The sequence below is a fragment of the Cupressus sempervirens genome, chromosome 1 (genome assembly GCF_028749045.1).
Source record: "Cupressus sempervirens isolate cs-2001-9-10 chromosome 1, ASM2874904v1, whole genome shotgun sequence".
NCBI classification, from domain to species: domain Eukaryota; kingdom Viridiplantae; phylum Streptophyta; class Pinopsida; order Cupressales; family Cupressaceae; genus Cupressus; species Cupressus sempervirens.
In genome coordinates this window covers 703,263,580-703,282,702 of record NC_143118.1, presented here as the reverse complement: position 1 = coordinate 703,282,702, position 19,123 = coordinate 703,263,580, and the positions used below count along the sequence as shown (strand labels likewise).

At 32.0% G+C, this 19,123-nt stretch overlaps 2 pseudogenes; both read right to left on the bottom strand.

Annotated features, from left to right (window-relative positions):
• Positions 1-728: 728 nt before the first annotated feature.
• Positions 729-1,490, bottom strand: LOC149579884 (protein FLOWERING LOCUS D-like; annotated as a pseudogene).
• A 734-nt stretch (positions 1,491-2,224) lies between these two features.
• LOC149579883 (lysine-specific histone demethylase 1 homolog 3-like) lies at positions 2,225-18,996 on the bottom strand (annotated as a pseudogene).
• Between the last annotated feature and the right edge of the window lie 127 nt (positions 18,997-19,123).

Here is a 19,123-nt window from a genome sequence, read left to right as displayed (position 1 = left end):
AGGGTCATCAAAAAGATGAATATCCACATCTTGAGTATCTCATTTGATAGAATTGGCTTGCAAGTTTGGTGTATTTAGGGTTTTAACATGATTTGGACAACCCCCAACTACACAATCAGAAGAAAACTTATAAGTCAATAGTCTTGACAAGAGAGGACATTATAAAGAATTAATTTATAATCATGTCAATGCGCGATGATATCCAACATGATTAGAAAATGTGTTACCGATGGACCCACTTCCCACAACACTATTTAAAGGCCACATAGAAACAAATCTTATGTTGTAAGCAGCAACACATGCAACAGAAAACTAGAGAGATTAAAATGCAAGATTTCCCTCATTATTGTAGAGGTTTTTATATTTTCTAGGGTGCATTTAAAGTGGCTTGCATTGTTATTACTATTATTATATTAATTCTAGCATCTTACCCTCTCAACAAGCATACTAATGCACAACAATGATTGGTAAGAGGAACTTAAGCTTATGAAGGTGGCCATTGAAAACATTAGAATGTGGTTGAGCTTTATACCATTTAGATATGTAATAACAGAAGTTGGGAATACCCCTTCTACCTTTTCTATTAGGAAGAACATGAAGGTCCAAAAGAAAGAAAATTTTAATACAGAAATTTATAATTATAAAAGTCAACATAATAAAAAAATATCATGCTCAATGATAGAAATATTTTTCAGAGTTCTTCAGTCCCTAGAAATTAGATAAAAAAATCAAGCTTGGGTACCTTGGTTTTAAAAATTGAATAGGTAGGGACTGGTGCAAACATTGTTTTGAGAAGATTTTGCACACTCCAGATAAAAAATAAGGTCATCTCATGAAACCCAACCCTTTTCTACCTACTACCCTTTCTAATTTCTCACACAAATACCTCTGACTGTTTCCATCCTCTCCACTAGTCATGTGCAACTAAATTTTTTGTTTCCTCATTAACAAGCTATAGAATTGAAGAATTTGTAATTGTACTAGCTCTACTAGTGTCTAAACTTGTTCAACCATTGCCTTAGATTGTTCCTCATGTTCTGATTACACATCATTTTCTTCTACTTTTCACCTACTTCTCCAACTAAAACTTGCAACAGTGACCTAGAATTGAGGTTAGATGAATGTGGATCAAGGAGAAAATTAACGAAATGTTAAACCAGGCCCACTAGAAAAATCAGCAAGGGAAAGCCATCTGAATCGATGTTATCTAACTAACCAGATGCCTATCGACCTTATTGTGCAATGACCTACTACTAGAAATATTTCCTGCCTCTCTAAAGCCACTCTAGAATGTATAATGCATTATTGCAAGGTAATGCCTATTGGTAGCCTCTCCTGCCAAAAAACCACCTACCATTGCCCATGGTCTCTACTAAGATATCATAACCATCACCAAATGCCCCAACTATAACATCTAAATAAGAATCAAGACTAAATGGATCACTACCCCATCTCATGCACACTATTTGGAGAGGATTACTTGCACACATATTAGCATATAAATATCTGCATATGATTGCTAATTGGTCAAGTCATTAGAACACACACTTGAACATTTTTATTTTCAATTAGCTTAATTCCAAACTACACATACCAAATCATTAGTTTACCAAACTCAAAAAATAGCAGATACTATCATCTGTTTTACCTAAATATTTATTATGTTGTATTTCTAGTCAAAAGTACATACCAAAAACTTTGTCAACCAAATTTCTACAATCAAAACAACAAATACCAAGTCATGATGTGTTTTCCCCATATTAAACCATCCTATACATTTCCATTATTTTCCACATTGATAAATTCAAAAAAACTTATACCTATTCATTTATTTACTAGTGGAGGATTCAATATAATCAATTTATTTGTAATCCTAATTTTTGAGTTCCTACTTAAGTCAATATCCACAAGTTTGTCCAACATATATTCAATCATTTGCTAGGTCACAATCAACCAATTCTCAAGTTCATTTCCTAAAAAAGAATCAGACTAACTAAAACATTTTGGCACAAAATTAAAAAAGGAAAACAACACATTTATAATAAAAACCATAGATAAATATTAATAAAATGGGATCATAGACAGATTAGGATTCATGACTATGGGATCTTCTTTTAGAAGAGTTGACTCAAAATTAGATAAAATAACCGATTGGGATTTATAATATTATAAGATTTTATTTTTTAATGGTAAAGATGTCAAATTAAGAAATGTAGTTTTAGATTCATACCCTTAAGAATTCTAGGATGCTCTACACAAAATCAAGGGGAGGAGTTCTCTCAAACTTGATAGCACCTTCCCCTACTAGAAGTGTAATCAAAAGAGTTGGCACATGAGCATAACAATAGAATAAAAAATACTTCCCTCTTCTACCACTATCATCACACAAATGACTAAAAGTATCAATATCGCTACCCAAAAACACATTAGTAAATAATAGTACCACCTTGTTTAGCATTACAAACCCCAGCCTCTGTATCATCTCAATCTTCCTCTACAGTAACTCTGGCACAAATTCAACTCCCATAGCATTGAAAACCCCTACATGTGCATTACAGTGAGCCATGTCATTGTTAAAAACTTGTAATCCAACACTTGAATGCCATCAGATCCATAACTAATAACTTGCACTCTCTTCTCATATAGGCTAGGTAACCCATCTACTAGTGCCTATTTAAAATGACCATTGTGATGTAGCAAGTAAGGGTGATGGACACGATTTCAGTAAATGAATGATTCAACTTCAAAGTTTCTACACTTCAACTATGCTCCAAGAGACTCAGTTCATGAATACACCCTTCCCAGAGAAAAAAAATGGTAAAATATATCTATTCACACTAGACTACAAATGATTCAAATGGATATTAAGTTTACAACAACACCCAACACTCCAATCTTGAGCAATCTTCTTGAAACTCTTATTCTTTACTTAGAACAACCACAAACACTTGTCATCCCAATAAAATTATCAAGAAAAACCTTTTGAACACCCAATCATATCAACCTACAACCTTTCATATCATTTTGATTCATTATTTCAATCTCAAAAAATAAATAAGCCAAAATACACCACCTTACTGTCCTCTAGATAGACCTGTGTGGACAGTCGCAATAACTTTTAAACCAGACCAAATTTATTCAATCCCTTGGGCATAATTAGGTCATCTTCATTTTTTTCAAAGCACATTAAAATCCAACGGTCCAATCCAAAGAGATTGGCCCAACATCATACGGCATTTTCTGCAACTTTTATTTCTGAACTTTTACCATTTCTCCAAACAATGATCAATCTTTCTTATTGTTTATGCACATCACTTGTTAAATATATATAATAAAATATTAGATATCAACATCCCATGAATATTAGGCCTTTATATTCATGGAATGCACATCATTTTATTGAAGCCCTACTATACAGTAATTTAGAACCAAAAAGTGCAACAACAAACTCAAAATTAATGTCATAGTGATTCAGTATAAAGACAAACTCATTCAAAAATAATCTGAAACTTGTTGGAATAAGACTTTCAATGTATTATATGGTCCTTTCAATAAAATAAAATAAAGCCTTCAGCAACAAAGTACAAACATATATTGTTGCAGAGAATAAAGAATTTTTATTGCTCTTTCTTTTTTCTTATTATCCTCCATACATCTCTAGGGATTTTTATACCATGACTTCCTCATACATTTTATAACTCCCTTATAAATTCCATAACCTATTTTATTGGTTAAATGGATTAGTTTAAGGTTTTAGACATTAAAACTCAAATTCCCTCCATTATTAACTAACTGTTGGATTTTGAAAATTCAAAATTCCAATTGAATTCTTTTAAACAAAAGACAACTAAACTCACTAATTTTGATCTGTTATTATTATTAACCTTTCCTATGCCTTTACTAGACTCTAAACACTCCAATTTAACCCAAGAACTCTATTGGTCCTCCATACAAAGCAAAATTTTATCTATTTAGGACTTTTAACAATTTCTACAAAATTTATAATCAAAAGCCATTATATGCTTTAGTACTTCCCAATTGATTTGAAAACTCCATTTATGTATTCCATCCCTCTAATTTTCTTTGAGGGTCTTTGAAGTCTTCATAATCTTCAACTTTGGCTTGAATATTTGAGATGCTCCTACACCATACTCTCCACCATAAAAAGAACTCTTGCCCCAACAGTTGACCTATGATCCATTGTTCCTTGCTCCCATCTGCTACTGCTAAGGGATGAAATTGTTCCGCAAAGTGATATGCTCCTTCATTTAGGTTCCTGCAGTCACACACCAAGGTTTAGATGCAAAGATATTTGGGTTAGACTATCCTCTTGCTTGACAGTATTGCTGCTACACATTAGACTGCTAGAAATTCTTTATTTGTCTTTGCTTTGTCACCATATCACCTTCATCTACCTGCCCTCTTAGAGGAAACTTGACTGCTCCAACCAAAACAAAAGGCTGTTCAACCAGCCCTGTCACCCTTGGATTTTCATGCCTCTTATTTTGGCATTGCTTCCAACCAATATCATAATGTAGACTACCCTGACCTTGCACTGGAACATTTATACCAGAACACATCAATATAGATTCGTTATGACTCCTCACCAATGGATGCAACTTATACTTCACCTTTCCTTGTTGAACTACATATCTATTTTCATAGCCATTATGCATGACTCTCCTTGAACATTGCCAATATTTTCCCAAAATGAGATGCCCAGAAGTCATGTGCATGATATCACATAGTACCTTGTCCTTATAACTCCCAACTAAAAACTCAACCATCACTTGATCCTTAACTAATAAATTCTGATTCTCATTGACCCAAGTAGCATAATAAGGAGCAACATGTGAAAAAGTTTTCAAATTCATTTTCTTAACAACCTTATAAGATAACACATTATTACTTGCCCATGAATCAATTATAAACATGCATACCTTGCCTTGAATGAGACAATTTGATCTAAATATGCCTAGATCTTTTGGTATTTGATTGCTTCTTCCCATCAGTAAGCACTCTCCTTCTTTTGGAAGAAGTTCAATGGGTTCATTCTGCTCATCCTTTCTTGGCTCTTCATGAACCAAGTTTACTATTCTATCTCTCCCTTTGTCTTCCTGCCATTTAGGAAATCAAAAGGACTGATGGCCTACTTCATTGCAAGTGAAGCATCTTCTTGTGAATACTCCATTTCCTTTTCCTCCACTTCTTCCACCTCTATAACCCCCTCTTGATTCTAAAAATGGTTTTTCCTTATCCTTATCATTGCTGCTCTGAAAATCAGTAGTACCTCTTCCCCATCTTCCTCTCATGGAAGATCCCTCTATTACTGCTTTGCTTTTCTTGTCTCCTTCTTATCTTCTCTTCAGCCTTCAAGGCTAACTGATAACATTCATCAACTGACCTCGGGGTAACAAGACTAAGTTCATCCTAGATATTGAACCTTGGTCCCCCCATATACCTTGCAATGTTTTCTTCCATCTCTTCATCATGATCCACTCTAATATCAAGCTTGTGAAATTCCAAAATGTATTTTTGTACATCCATCTACTTTTGCCTAAAATCTCTCATTTTCTTGTACAACTATACTCTATAATCCTTTGGCAAAAATTTTGCCTTTATTTTATCCACCATAGTATACCAAGATGTGATCTTGGGTTTTCCATTCTTCCATCTATCTGCCTAGATGCAATCCCACCACAACAAAGAATGTCCCTTCAACCTAGACTTTGCTATCTTTACTTTGTCCTTCTCTTCTATCCCTTCACACTCAAAGCAATTTTCCATTGCACTAAACCAATCTATTAGTTCTTCGTCATCAATCTTTACTCCATACATAGATAAGTCTATCCTTACCCTTCTATCTTCATTCCTTATGGATTTTTCCAACTTAGTCAACCTTACTTCCTATGGATCCTCTTCTTCTTCTTCTTCTTCGGGTTCTTCTTCCTCTTCCTCATCTCTAATTTATTTATCCAATTTGATGCTCTTATCCTTCTTCTCTAGTGCTGACAACCTCTCCAACATAGACTTTACCAATCTATCTTTTTCAGCATTCTCTTTGTCCCTTTGGTCTAATGATTCCCTTAACTTTTTGTTATCTACCACTTGTTCTTTCACTATCTTTTCCAACTCCACATTTTTTGACCTTGTAGGAATCTCTTCTTCTCCCTTAGACATGGTTGCTTGCTCACTTGGCACAAGAATCTACTCTAGGGCTACTCCTCCTAGGATAATTCAACATTAAGGGATTGCTAAAGGATTCAAGGACCAACTTCACAAGACCAATGCAATTTCCATGAGACCTTTCCCGCTTTGATACCACTTGATGCAGGAGGTAAGGGTGATGGACAAGATTTTAGTAAATGAATGATTCAACTTCAAAGTTTCTACACTTCAACTATGCTCCAAGAAACTCAATTTATGAATACACCTTTCCCCAAGGAAAAATATGGTAAAATATATCTATTAACACTAGACTACAAATGATTCAAATGGATATTAGGTTTACAACAGCACCCAACACTCCAATCTTGAGCAATCTTCTTGAAACTCTTTTCTTTACTTAGAACAACTGCAAACACTTGTCATCCCAATAAAATTATCAATAAAAACCTTTTGAAAACCCAATCATATCAACCTACAACCTTTCATATCCTTTTGATTTATTAATTCAATCTTAGAAAATAAATAAGCCAAAATACACCACCTTGCTATCCTCTAGATAGACCCATGGACAGTCGCAATAACTTTTAAACCAGACCAAAAATTTTCAATCCCTCCATTAGTTTTGGGAGTAATTAGGTAATCTTCATTCTATTCAAAGCACATTAAAATCCAAGAGTTCAATCCAAAGATATTGCCCCAACATCAGACGACATTTTTTGCAACTTTTATTTCTGAACTTTTACCCTTTCTCCAAACAATGATCAATCTTTCTTATTGTTTCTCCACATCACTTGTTATATATATATATATATATATATATATATATATATATATATATATATATATATATATATATATATATATATATATATATATATATATATATATATATATATAATAAAATATTAGATATCAACAAGCCATGAATGTTAGGCCTTTATATTCATGGAATGCACATCATTTTATTGAAGCCCTACTATATAGTAATTTAGAACCAAAAAGTGCAACAACAAACTCAAAATTAATGTGATAGTGATTTAGTATAAAGAAAAACTCATTCAAAAATGATATGAAACTTGCTGGAACAAAACTTTCAATGTATTATATGGTCCTTTCAATAAAATAAAATAAAGCCTTCAACGAAAAAGTAAAAACATATATTTTAGTAGAGAATAAAGAATTTTTATTGCTCTTTCTTTTTCCTTATTATCCTCCATACATCTCTAGGGATTTTTATACCATGACTTCCTCATACATTTTATAACTCCCTTATAACTTCCGTAACCTATTTTATTGGTTAAATGGATTAGTTTAAGATTTTAGACATTAAAACTAAAATTACCTCCATTGTTAACTAACTATTGAATTTTGAAAATTCAAAACTCCAATTTACAATTTATTGAATTCTTTTAAACCAAAGACCACTAAACTCACTAATTTTGATCTATTATTATTATTAACCTTTCCTACACCTTTACTAGACTCTAAACACTCCAATTTAACCCAAGAACTCTATTGGTCCTACATACAAAGAAAACTTTATCTATTCGGGACTTTTAACCATTTCTAAAATTTGTATAATCAAAATCCATTATATGCTTCAGTACTTCCCAATTGATTTGAAAACTCCATTTACGTATTTCATCCCTCTAATTTTATTTGAGGGTCTTTGCGGTCTTCATAATCTTCAACTTTGGCTTGAATATTTGAGGTGGTCCTACACCACATTGTCACTTTGTAAAAGTATTAATCGCCACCCATCTCATAGGTATCATGTTGATCCCAAAAGGATTATGATGCTTGGAAAGAAATTGTGCATTGGCATATTCTAGGTTGGCAAGGTGCTAGTCAAGCAACTTCCTTTTCTCTTCCATCAAAGAAACATTGTGAAGACTTTTGAAGATCTCTAGAGAAGTTCCCAAGGATACATTAATAGCAACCTCATCCATGTTCTACCTCAGTAGCCTTTCTTGATCAAGAAAGTAATTGGAGGATTCCTCCACCTTGGCATCCACTATGAATCCATAGAATGCCCATCTAGTTGATAGAGAGGGAACTTATCACAAACCTTGTGTAGCCTATACCCCTAGAGGTTTTCATCTATGCATCTACAAAATATCCTCTCCCAGGTCTTTTATAGTCTTCATCATATGACTGTGGGCTTGTCCTTTCATTTTCTTTCTGAAAACTCATCCACCAGGTTGCCTTCTAGTTTGTAGGACTATAACCTTAAGGCCCTGAGCCAACAGATGTTGAACATCAACAAATCTTGAAATCTCTGTGCCAATGATAACCACAATTATGTTGGAAGTAGTGGTTATTCTAAGAAGGGGGTGAATCAAAATAAAGCTTTAGCATTAAGTTTCTAAAATTTATGCATCACATTTGAAGAAACATAAACATATGAATTAATTTCATAAATTGAAGATGGAAAAAATAAATTAAACAACTCACAATCCAAGAGAAACAAACTTTTGTGCTAAGTAGGAAACCCTCAAAAAGCCTTACAGTTTCCTCATAGGGAGAAAAAATCACTCTATTAAACCTACATTTTTTATTGAGTAACAAATCTCTGTTACAACAATAGCTATAACTGGCTTTACTTCTTATCAAAGTTTTATATACCAGATATTACACACACACACACAATTGTATGATGTTGATTCATACACCTGTATGTATAAGTAATTATATAATGAATCTTTCAAGATAACACAAATGTTATGTGTCTAAGGAAGGATTGATTGTTAGGCCTAGAAATCTGATGTAATAGAAAACAATGTAAACAGAATGGAAACTTTTATTTATTTTGTTCAGCAAGATTCATTACTCATATAGCAGTGGAACTACTATTTAATAACTACCAAAATTGAAATTTATAACCTAATAATTAATACATTAACATCCTCCCCTTAATCAGAAAGGGTTACATAAAATTAGGAGTATTTTGAACTCCTCAGCCTATTGCTTTTGTATGTGTCAATTTGAGACTTATTTTGTCCCATTTGAATTAGCACACTTTGAGTGCATAATTACTGAAAATAGCACACATTGGGTGCAATAGAATAGCACATATTGGGTGTTACAGACTTATTTGTGTGTATTTTAATTTGATAAGAGCATGCATTGGGTGAAATAGAATAACACACATTGGGTGTTACAAACTTGTTTATTTCCATTACAATTTGATAAGAGCACACATCAGGTGCTATGAAATAACACACATTGGGTCTTATGAATTATTTTTTCCATAGAACATATTGATAATAGCATACATTACGTGTGCAATAAAATTGTTTTGTCCATTTGTGTCCATTTGTTTGAAAATGATTACATTGAGTATGAATCTGAAATTAATTGGACTTGAATCTGAAATTGCCACTTACTTGAACTTGAATCTAAAATTCCAACTTAAATGAACTTGAATATGAAATTTTCACCCACTTAAGCCTGAATCTGACATCCTTCTGAGATTCTCACTCACTTGAATCTATTGAAATTATTGTTTCTTGAATCTATTAGTTGCTTGAATCTAACATATAAAAATATCCTCCTCTTGATAGATGATAGGAAATGAATGAATTATGAAATGAATATCCTCACCTTGATAGATGAGAGAAAATGAATTCATGTGATAAGAAATTGGATAAGATACCACATATTTATCTTCATTGCTAGGTGGAGTGCATCAGTATAGACCACAAATTTTATCTTCAACATTAAAAAAATATTTTTATCTCATCAATCAGAGATGGAATGCATTCTTCTTATTTCAAGAATAGGATGAAGAAAATATACCTATCCTTGTTCCTTGATCACTAACAAGAATATAATTAACCATGTATCCAATGCATCAAGACACCATCAGATACATTAAGATAAATTTATTTTCTTTCTCTGTAATTTTATTTGTACTTCCAAGGCTTTCCCCTTATAAATTCTCTAAGTTCTCCACACTAGAAATCTATCAAATCTTCTACCCTATATTCTTGACAGTGTTACACTTCCATCTTGCAGTTTGTGAGAAACCCATTTCTTTTTTAGCACATTGGCTGACTTTATTCAAACATTTAATAGGTTCTTTCAATAGTCACAAGAACAATATCTTCTCTATGTCTCAATATATATCAACACATTTCATCTATTGATAAAATAATACACTATGAAAGAAAACAAAATATGCCATCTGGCCAAAGATTTAATCACATTACCATTCAATTTATGAACCCAAACCAACTCTGTATGCCTATATACAACTATTATTTTGTCTTTATAGTTGCAGATAAAAATGATTGCCTCCCCCAGGCTACTATCATGTTGCATTTGATCTAAGCAGAAACCACACATGGATGCATGGATCTATTGCAATGATAGAAAATTAATTGGATGAAATAAATAAATTTTCCAATATATACCCAAAAATATCTTACAAGTGTAGGTAATCTTTGATCCTCTTCACACCATTTATGCCAATCTACTTCTTAGGCTGACTATATAGTGCTTGGTAACTCAAACACAAAAAGGTCCAAATAAAGAGATCATTGAAATCTGATCGGTCAACAATTCAAATTAAAAACTCATACAATATTTTCTCAAAATTGATTGCTAAATCCAAAATTTCTTTTCTCCATTCAAACCAATTATCATGCAATTCAAAATAAAATTTGTAACATAAACTTACAAATCTAAGTTTGTGGCCATCATCCATTTTCTATGTATTCATATTGATGGCCACGACTGCCAACAACAAGAGAGCCCGTAATATTTCCCATTCATTCTTCACCATATATAATTAAATTCAACTTACTTACATCCAAACCAAAGTGTAATAGATATCTTCATTCAATAACCAAAACTTAGGGCCACAAGCATAATAGAATGGAAACAAAACTTCATTTCTTACTTTTCTAATTTTCAATACAAAAATAAAACCAAACCAAAATACCATCCTTTGATCCTTCACTTGGATGGTTTAGGCTGTATTGTCATAGAGCCATCTTTAATCACATTTTGTCCCCTCTCTCTATTATATCAAGATTCCCTATTTTGATTCCACTATTAGGCCCAAAAATATGATATAATAGAAAACAATATAAATAGAATGGAAATTTTTATGTATTTTGTTCAGCGAGATTCATTACATAAATAAAATAGTCATATAGAAATTGAAGTGGTTTTTAATAACTACCAAAACTGAAATTTATAACCTAATTCTATAACCCTGATGATTAATATGTTAACATAGATGTCTTTTTATTTTCTCTTTTTCCACTTACACAACACACAAATCTATGCATCCTTAAATAGAGATACATTTTAAGATATTACAATGACACTATTGCTAAATCAGTTGCCCAAGTGTAACTATTATAGAATATAGAACTATATACAAAACTTGAATGCCCTGTTCCAAATGATATAACATCTTTGTACCTGTAAATTTACCATGCTTTGATTCTAAATTTCAAGATGTTTTAGGATGCTTACTTGCTATCAAAACATACCTATCATGAAGACCCTCTATTTTCTTAACAAACCATCATATCAGATAGTGTGATTGCTTTGAGCAATAGAAATCCATCTGAAAAAGATTGAATACTTTGCCCATGACAAAGCAATTTAGGAGGTATTTCTTTTCACATGAACCCAACATACAAATATTTCCACAGTCCAACAAATACCTTTACACATTCTCCCATTATGGCCACTAGAGAAACAAGAAACTAAATGAAGCGTAAAAACCCTTGTCTTTTCATTCTTGCCTTTCCAAAACTATAAATCAGTTTTACATAACTTTGGAATTTGACCATAGTGAGTTTCCATGTGGAAGCATTATGACCAGGTTAAGTGTATTGAGCATTTAATATCCACCTTCTGGAAGACACGAGTGATTGTCATAACATAACCACAGTTCAAGTGTGGTCTTTTTCATAAAGTTATAAATGTCCACAATAATATTAACATTATTATAATACTGTTGGAATATTTAATGCAATGTTGATGTTTGCCCCTAGAGCCAAATGCTCACCTACCCCCCTAATGTCCAGAATAGACAGGAAAATTAATACGGGTAGGTGAAGTTTTTCAAATTCTGAAAAGAGGGGAAAAATGGAATGTGACAAAAGGAATGTTTATTCATTCATTCATTCAGTTAGATTATTTAGAGTTTCAGTTCAGCAGAGCAGAGAAAAGGAAGAAGAAGAAAGTGGCTAGTAGATCCATTTGTTGCAGAGACAGAGGGAAGTATGTTCAGTGTCTCTAGTTGCACGTGACTCTTCTGTTCATTCTATGAATTTGTTGTTGTTTGCTTTTGTCCTGTTGAAGCAGTGATTGCTCTAAGCACCATTGTATGCAGCCATTAGAGTTGCAAGTTTAAAGTTTTTTTTTGAAGCATAATTAGTTTAGGATTATTTTAGGATTTTCTGGTTGAAGCCGAATGCTCTCAGATTTGTAATAGTTTAAATGAAAGATTGAATGGAAAGCAAGAAGGCATACTTGAATCTATCTTCCTCTTCTATTCATTGCATTTGACAAGTTGGTTTGAAAGGTTAAAGCTTTGGGTTTTTAGTTTTAATGGTGAAAGCATTCACGTTGAATTTCTCTAAGTTATAATATTTTAGTTGAAACAGAACACTTGACACCTACTGCATTTATGTGTGTCGAGCTCTTCTTGTGCCGAGCTCACTCGGCATCCATTGGTGTTGAGCTTTCTCCTTTTGAATGCCGAGCTTACTCGGCCCCTGTTGCCTATCACTCGGCACTATCAAGTGCCGAGCAATCTGTCACTTGGCACCTTCAAGTGCCGAGCAAGTGCCGAGTAAAACTGGCACTCGGCACCTTGAGCAACTTTTAAGTGCCGAGTAAAATTTTTAGGTTTAAGATTGTGAGTTGTAATTTAAATTTATAATATTTCTCACAAATACCACTGTAAGTTAACTTATATCATTTTGCAGCAAGGATAAACCAATATCTACAATTTATAACCACACCCTGTGCCGATGCAATAAGTGTGCCCTCTTTAATTGCTGAAGCAATTCGAGAATTGATATACCCATGGCTGACCAAGAAGCTATAAGGTGAATTCACAAGGCCCCTATGTTGGGACCTAATGGTGAGAAGGATCCCATCGAGTCAACAATAGAATCCAGAAAAATAAATAGTGGAAAGGAATAAACTATAAATGTTATATAATTAAGAGATCATATTTAACAAAATTAAGATTCACTTATATTACTTCCTGTATTTGGCAGAAATATTGCGAATGTATCCAAAGCATCTATACCCAATGCAAGGATGAGATCATGAATAAAATTAATAAAATAAAAAACCACATGCAAATTGCAGGCACTTCCCAACCTAAAATTGATAGACAATATTAGCCTTAAAAAAATAGAAACCTAAGTGTAGCGTACTTATTGTCAACAGATGGAGCGAAGAGAATTAGACGATCATATAAATATTCTTCATATCTCTATAATGCATTCTAGCCTCGATCTCTTCATATCTTAAGAATAAGGAATGTTAAGATTAATGATGCCATGGAGGCTAGCATTTCTATATTAGAGGATCGCATTAGAGCAAGGAGAACTGGCTTGGAGACCACTATTTACATTTTGATTGGGGTAAACACTTTATGCAAATAGGCCCATCCGCTTTTTATCAGTCGGATGAGTTGAAGGCCAAACCAGACATCGACTGGCTCGCATATAACGTGGATGGGGATAACAGACCCAATACTGGTTATTTACAGGGTTGTCATCTACTGAAATGGTGTGTGTATGTTTTGATTAATGGAGAGGTCATCACAAGAATGAGAAGTCACTGATTTTTTGGACTTTCTGACAGAAATGCTGGAGTGTAGGAAAATAATAATAATGTTGTCGAGGGATTTTGCAAGGGTTTCGAATCACACTCCTCGCTATCCTTCTCATTTTGCCTATAAAATTTTCATTTTATCTTGTAGATTAGTGAAGAGGGTTTTATTTATTTATTTAAAGTAATATTTACATTTATTAAATAATACATAACATCAGGCACCAAGCAAAATTGGCAATCTTGGGCTTAGTAATGACACTCTATATGGTGTCGAAACGCTTTCTCCATTGAGACATGCCAGCGCTAGTTGAGGGTATCCACCATTGGCAAATGGGGAGAAAGTCATCGATACCCCAAACTTGGTTTGTAGCTGGTGTAGAGAACACCATAGATGGCAAATATTGGAGACCGCCAAATGTTCTCCTAATTCAAAGAGAGCCCATTACGGAACCTTGATACTATTTTCAAATGCATTTGCAACATGAAATATTCTAGCCAAAATCTACATAAAATAAAATATAAGTTGACATTGAGAAAATAATTTGTATAAAAAACAAAAAAACAAATATCATAGCATCTGTCTCACATGTTAATTACATTTATATTTCAATAAAATCAAACTCAAAATATAGAAGAAATCAATATAAATATATAATTTGATATAAACATCAATAAACAAATATAGAATAAATAACTTTAAAAATTATCTCATCAAAAAATATACAAAACACAACAAAAAGTGGCATGAATATAGAACTTAAAAACACAAAAATGAGTAATATACTTAAATGACACTTTCTATGCTTAAAACATTTAAATAAAATAAACCATAAATTGCTTTAAAAGTTAAAACTTCTAAACTAACTTCTTCAAAAAAATATACATACTTTCTTTTAAAATGTTAAATCTAGAAAGTAATGTTCGATAAATAAAATTAAAATGCTTATTCTTACAAAAGCTATCTAATCTACTATGAGATATTTTAGTTCATCAAATTCTTAACATTAGCTTAACAATAATAAAAGAAAGGCAAATAAACAAGATTAAGATGACCAATGTATTTGTAATATTAATAAATAATACTTTTATGAGTAGACAATTAGTAATAAAGGCAACAACAAAAAATACAATGGTAACTTTGTGAGTCTCTCATCTCAGAGGTCTTGGGTTTGAATTTACTTGAGATTAACGCATGCTAATAATTAATTAATTATAAATTTAAAAGAAAAATATAAATTAATTTTTTGACTATTCATAAAAAAAATTTAAAATATGTATATTTTTGTTAAATATGTTGGTGTAAATAAGTATTTACTTATTACACTTATTTAAGTTTATTTAGCTTAATGCATTATCCAATTATTTTGCATTATTTTATTAGTTTATTTAGGAGAGACACTTAGGAATTTGTGTACTCTTATGAGTTATGCAACTCTAATTATGCACATGGTGTCTACAACACAGGAGTTTGCATCATTCACTAAGTTGTCACATTAACAACACAGTTATTTGCACTCCTCATTTAGCACATGTTGTCAACACCACTAATTTGCATGCTACACCATTGTAGGCTTATCCTCACATTATCACACTTAATTCTATGCTTAATGGAGAATTAACCATATATGGTGGACATGTATCTGGTTGTATGACTTATCATGTTGCTGACTTCTATGCATTATAGAAGCTCTCCGAAGGCCTTTATATATAGGCACTCCTAGTGTACTCTAAAGCTGGCATATTGAATGAATATCATCATTCTGATCATACTCTCTCTATTGGTCTACTATTGTGCTTGTGTGTTTGAGTTCCTAGGTCTTAGGTGAATTCTGGCCTAAGCCAAATTTTTACAAAATATAATTTTAACTTCAAAACAAACAATTTTTTTTATGAGAATATTAGAAATCTAATAATAACAAAAATATTTTCATACTTTGAAAGATAAAATGGGTAATGATTTTTTAGCACTTCAAAATAGTAGTCTTGTTTAACTAAAAATTTGTTTGATGGAAACAAAAAACATTTTGATTCTATCTCTAAAACTTGTTACAGTAAATAATTAATTGTCTAATTATTTATTCTATTTACTTAAGCTTACTTAGGTAAATGCATTTATTAATTAGTTGTAGCCTAGGAGTTTGTTATAAATTGTTGAAAATATGGGAGTTTGTTCTCTCCTAAGTCATACTTAACCTCTGACATTGTTCAAGAACTTTCCACCTCAAGTGGATGTATGCTTAGTTGTCACACGTATCTCCTAGCATCTTCTAGCTCGTTCTAGAAGATTCCTGGAGCTCTTTATATTTGGGCTCCCTCTTTGTATTTTCACATCACTTCTTGCATATCGTAAATACATATTTTTTTGTGTTGCAATATCTTCTGGTCTCTCATGTCTGTTTAGGGTTTTTCCTTTGCTCCGCGCTCTTCCTTCCTTGGCTTCTCTTTGACAAGTTTTCACATGCAGGTGATCTTGGGCGTCTTCGGAGTTGGATTTCATCAACTCCAACAAAACTTGTTTATCACTCAAAGTTATCCAAAAGACAAATTTCAATGCAAAAAAGACATAGATTTATCACAAAATAAGTCTATCAACTAGCAAGTATTATTTGTGAAACAAAATTTATCAATAAATTATATAGTTGTTGGATAACATTCCTAAATTGAAGAAGACCAAGAATACAATCTTCATGTTTGACTCCTGATTGAAAAGGATTATCGAATGTTAGTATATTTCATATAGTTTTAATGAATATTGTATTAAAATATTTTTCACTTTTAATTTAAGATATTTAAAATAATAATTCAATTATTTAAGGTCAAATGTTAGTTTCATGCTTTAAAATAATATCGTAAGCATCAATACAATAATATCTTTGAATGGTGTTTTATGAATTATTAATTTTGAAATCACTTAAAAGTCTTATGTCAAGCATTAGATAGGTGCAAATGAATTTCTCATCTAATAACCTAGAAATTCTTGTTCATTCATAGGCTCTATGAGAATTAGTACCTAGATCCAATGATTAGTGCTTAAGATTAAGTGGTGTTTGTTCATTCATTCTAATGATGAGATGAAATGGGTTCAATATGTGAACCACAACTCATGATACATGTCAATGAGTTTAATAAAAATTGTATGTTAAGATTATAAAATACGTAATCGATAATAAATATTTTTGTTCTGCAAAGATGGACTTGGATTTTTATTTTGATTTCAACATGGAAAGTTTTCATTTTCTTCAAGAGTTCATAGAAGGCTTTGAGGCATTTGAGAGCAGATTAGGGTGGTTTTGAGTTTCTTTCTAGGTCAATATTAGTTGAGCCTGACATTTGAGGAAGTTAACATGTAATAATGTATTGAAATGAAAATAGATGTCATCAATGAGTAATAATAATTATTTTAAAAGGTTAAAGAAAGCATTAATATGATAAAATTTCATTGATCATTCATTTAATCATTTATTTGGGTGATTAATAATTAGTGGCCAATTATTTAGTCATTTATGTGTTCATTTATTTAGTCACCTATCTTTGTCTAACCTTATGATTTTACCCAATGACCAACTTAGTCATTTATTTAGATACTTGTAAATTGTAAAACATTACTACAATTTGATCACTTTTAGTTATGTGACTACACTTTTTAGTCACACAATCATTTATTTACCAAAATTCTACTATTGAACTTTAATGGATTCAAAATTTTATCAAAATTTTTTGAAATGACTTGAGATATGGAACATAGGTTCTCTAATATGAATATTAAATACTCCTAAAGTGGTGATTCATAAAACTTCTCTGAGTGAAAGATATTCAATTGCAAACTAGGCTTTGTGTCATTGTTTGACACTTAGGCAAAGATGTAGATTTGACAAATGCTCAAAATGATATTTGACAAAATGACTCAGAATGGAAACTTATCATCATGAAATGCATGCTTGTACTGAATGAAAAGTGTTAAATGCTTGAAACACTTCATAAGCCTCAAAATGATAACCAAGCATACATTTGTGAAAAGCTCCCATATGGATTTTAATTAAGAAAAATGTTCAATATATAATTCAAATTGGGCTTGAAAATTTGAGTCCCAATAATGGCTCTATTTGGGGATGCATGTTCCTTGTGAGAATGGAAAGGATTCACATCTCTGGAAGAAGCAAACCAATCCACAAAACTCTCTCTTGAACAAGTTTATTGAAAGTAGGAGACCCACTTCTAAAGTGTACAAATCATGGCCCCAACCTATGAAAAATTGAACAAACTTCTTACCTCAGTCATACACCTAATTTTCATTTCCATCTTCTTGAGGTAAGCTGAAAATATCATTTCCATCAATTTTACCAATCATGTCAGCATCTTCAATCCACCCATTTAGTAAAACAAAATCTGTAGCTTCATGTTCCTATTGGACATACAAACTAGGAATCACTTCAACATAATGCTCACTATGAACATACAGATCAACATGCTCAAAAATATTAGAACAAAAATGAGATATTTCTTCTTTAAATTATTCATGCATGTGATCAAAATTGAATATGAATGTTTCATATTCAACTTGCTGAAAGAGGTGACTCATACAACTAATTTTGACTCCTCTTTTGTAACTAGTTGGAATTCCAATGAGAAATCAAACTTATATTCATAAATTCCATCCATATCAATGTCTCAAGTTAATCTGAGGTTCTCCAATGATTCTTCACAATAAAAAAAAGGATTACCAATCATATGAGAGTATTCACTATAAAATACATTATAAGGTGTAGGCTCCTCCTCAACAATAACTTCATCTAACACCTCATTATCAAGTTCACAAAATGTAACATCATCATCATTGTCACTATTGCTCTTAGAAGAAAAGTAATCTGATTTCCTACAGGAGTATGATAATGTACCATCATTGAAATCAAGACCAACCAAATCTAAAAGTTCAATATGATCTTTAAAAAGTGGATTAATGATGCTATGCAATGCTCTCCTATAAACATTGTAACAAGTAATAGGCTGATCCATGTTAGTAGCTTCATCAAATTGGGTTGGAAAATACCTTAAGATAATTTGCATACCAATGTCATGTATAATTTCAGCACATGAGGAAGAAAAATCAGAGATAACATCTTTTGAAGACAAAAAATTGACT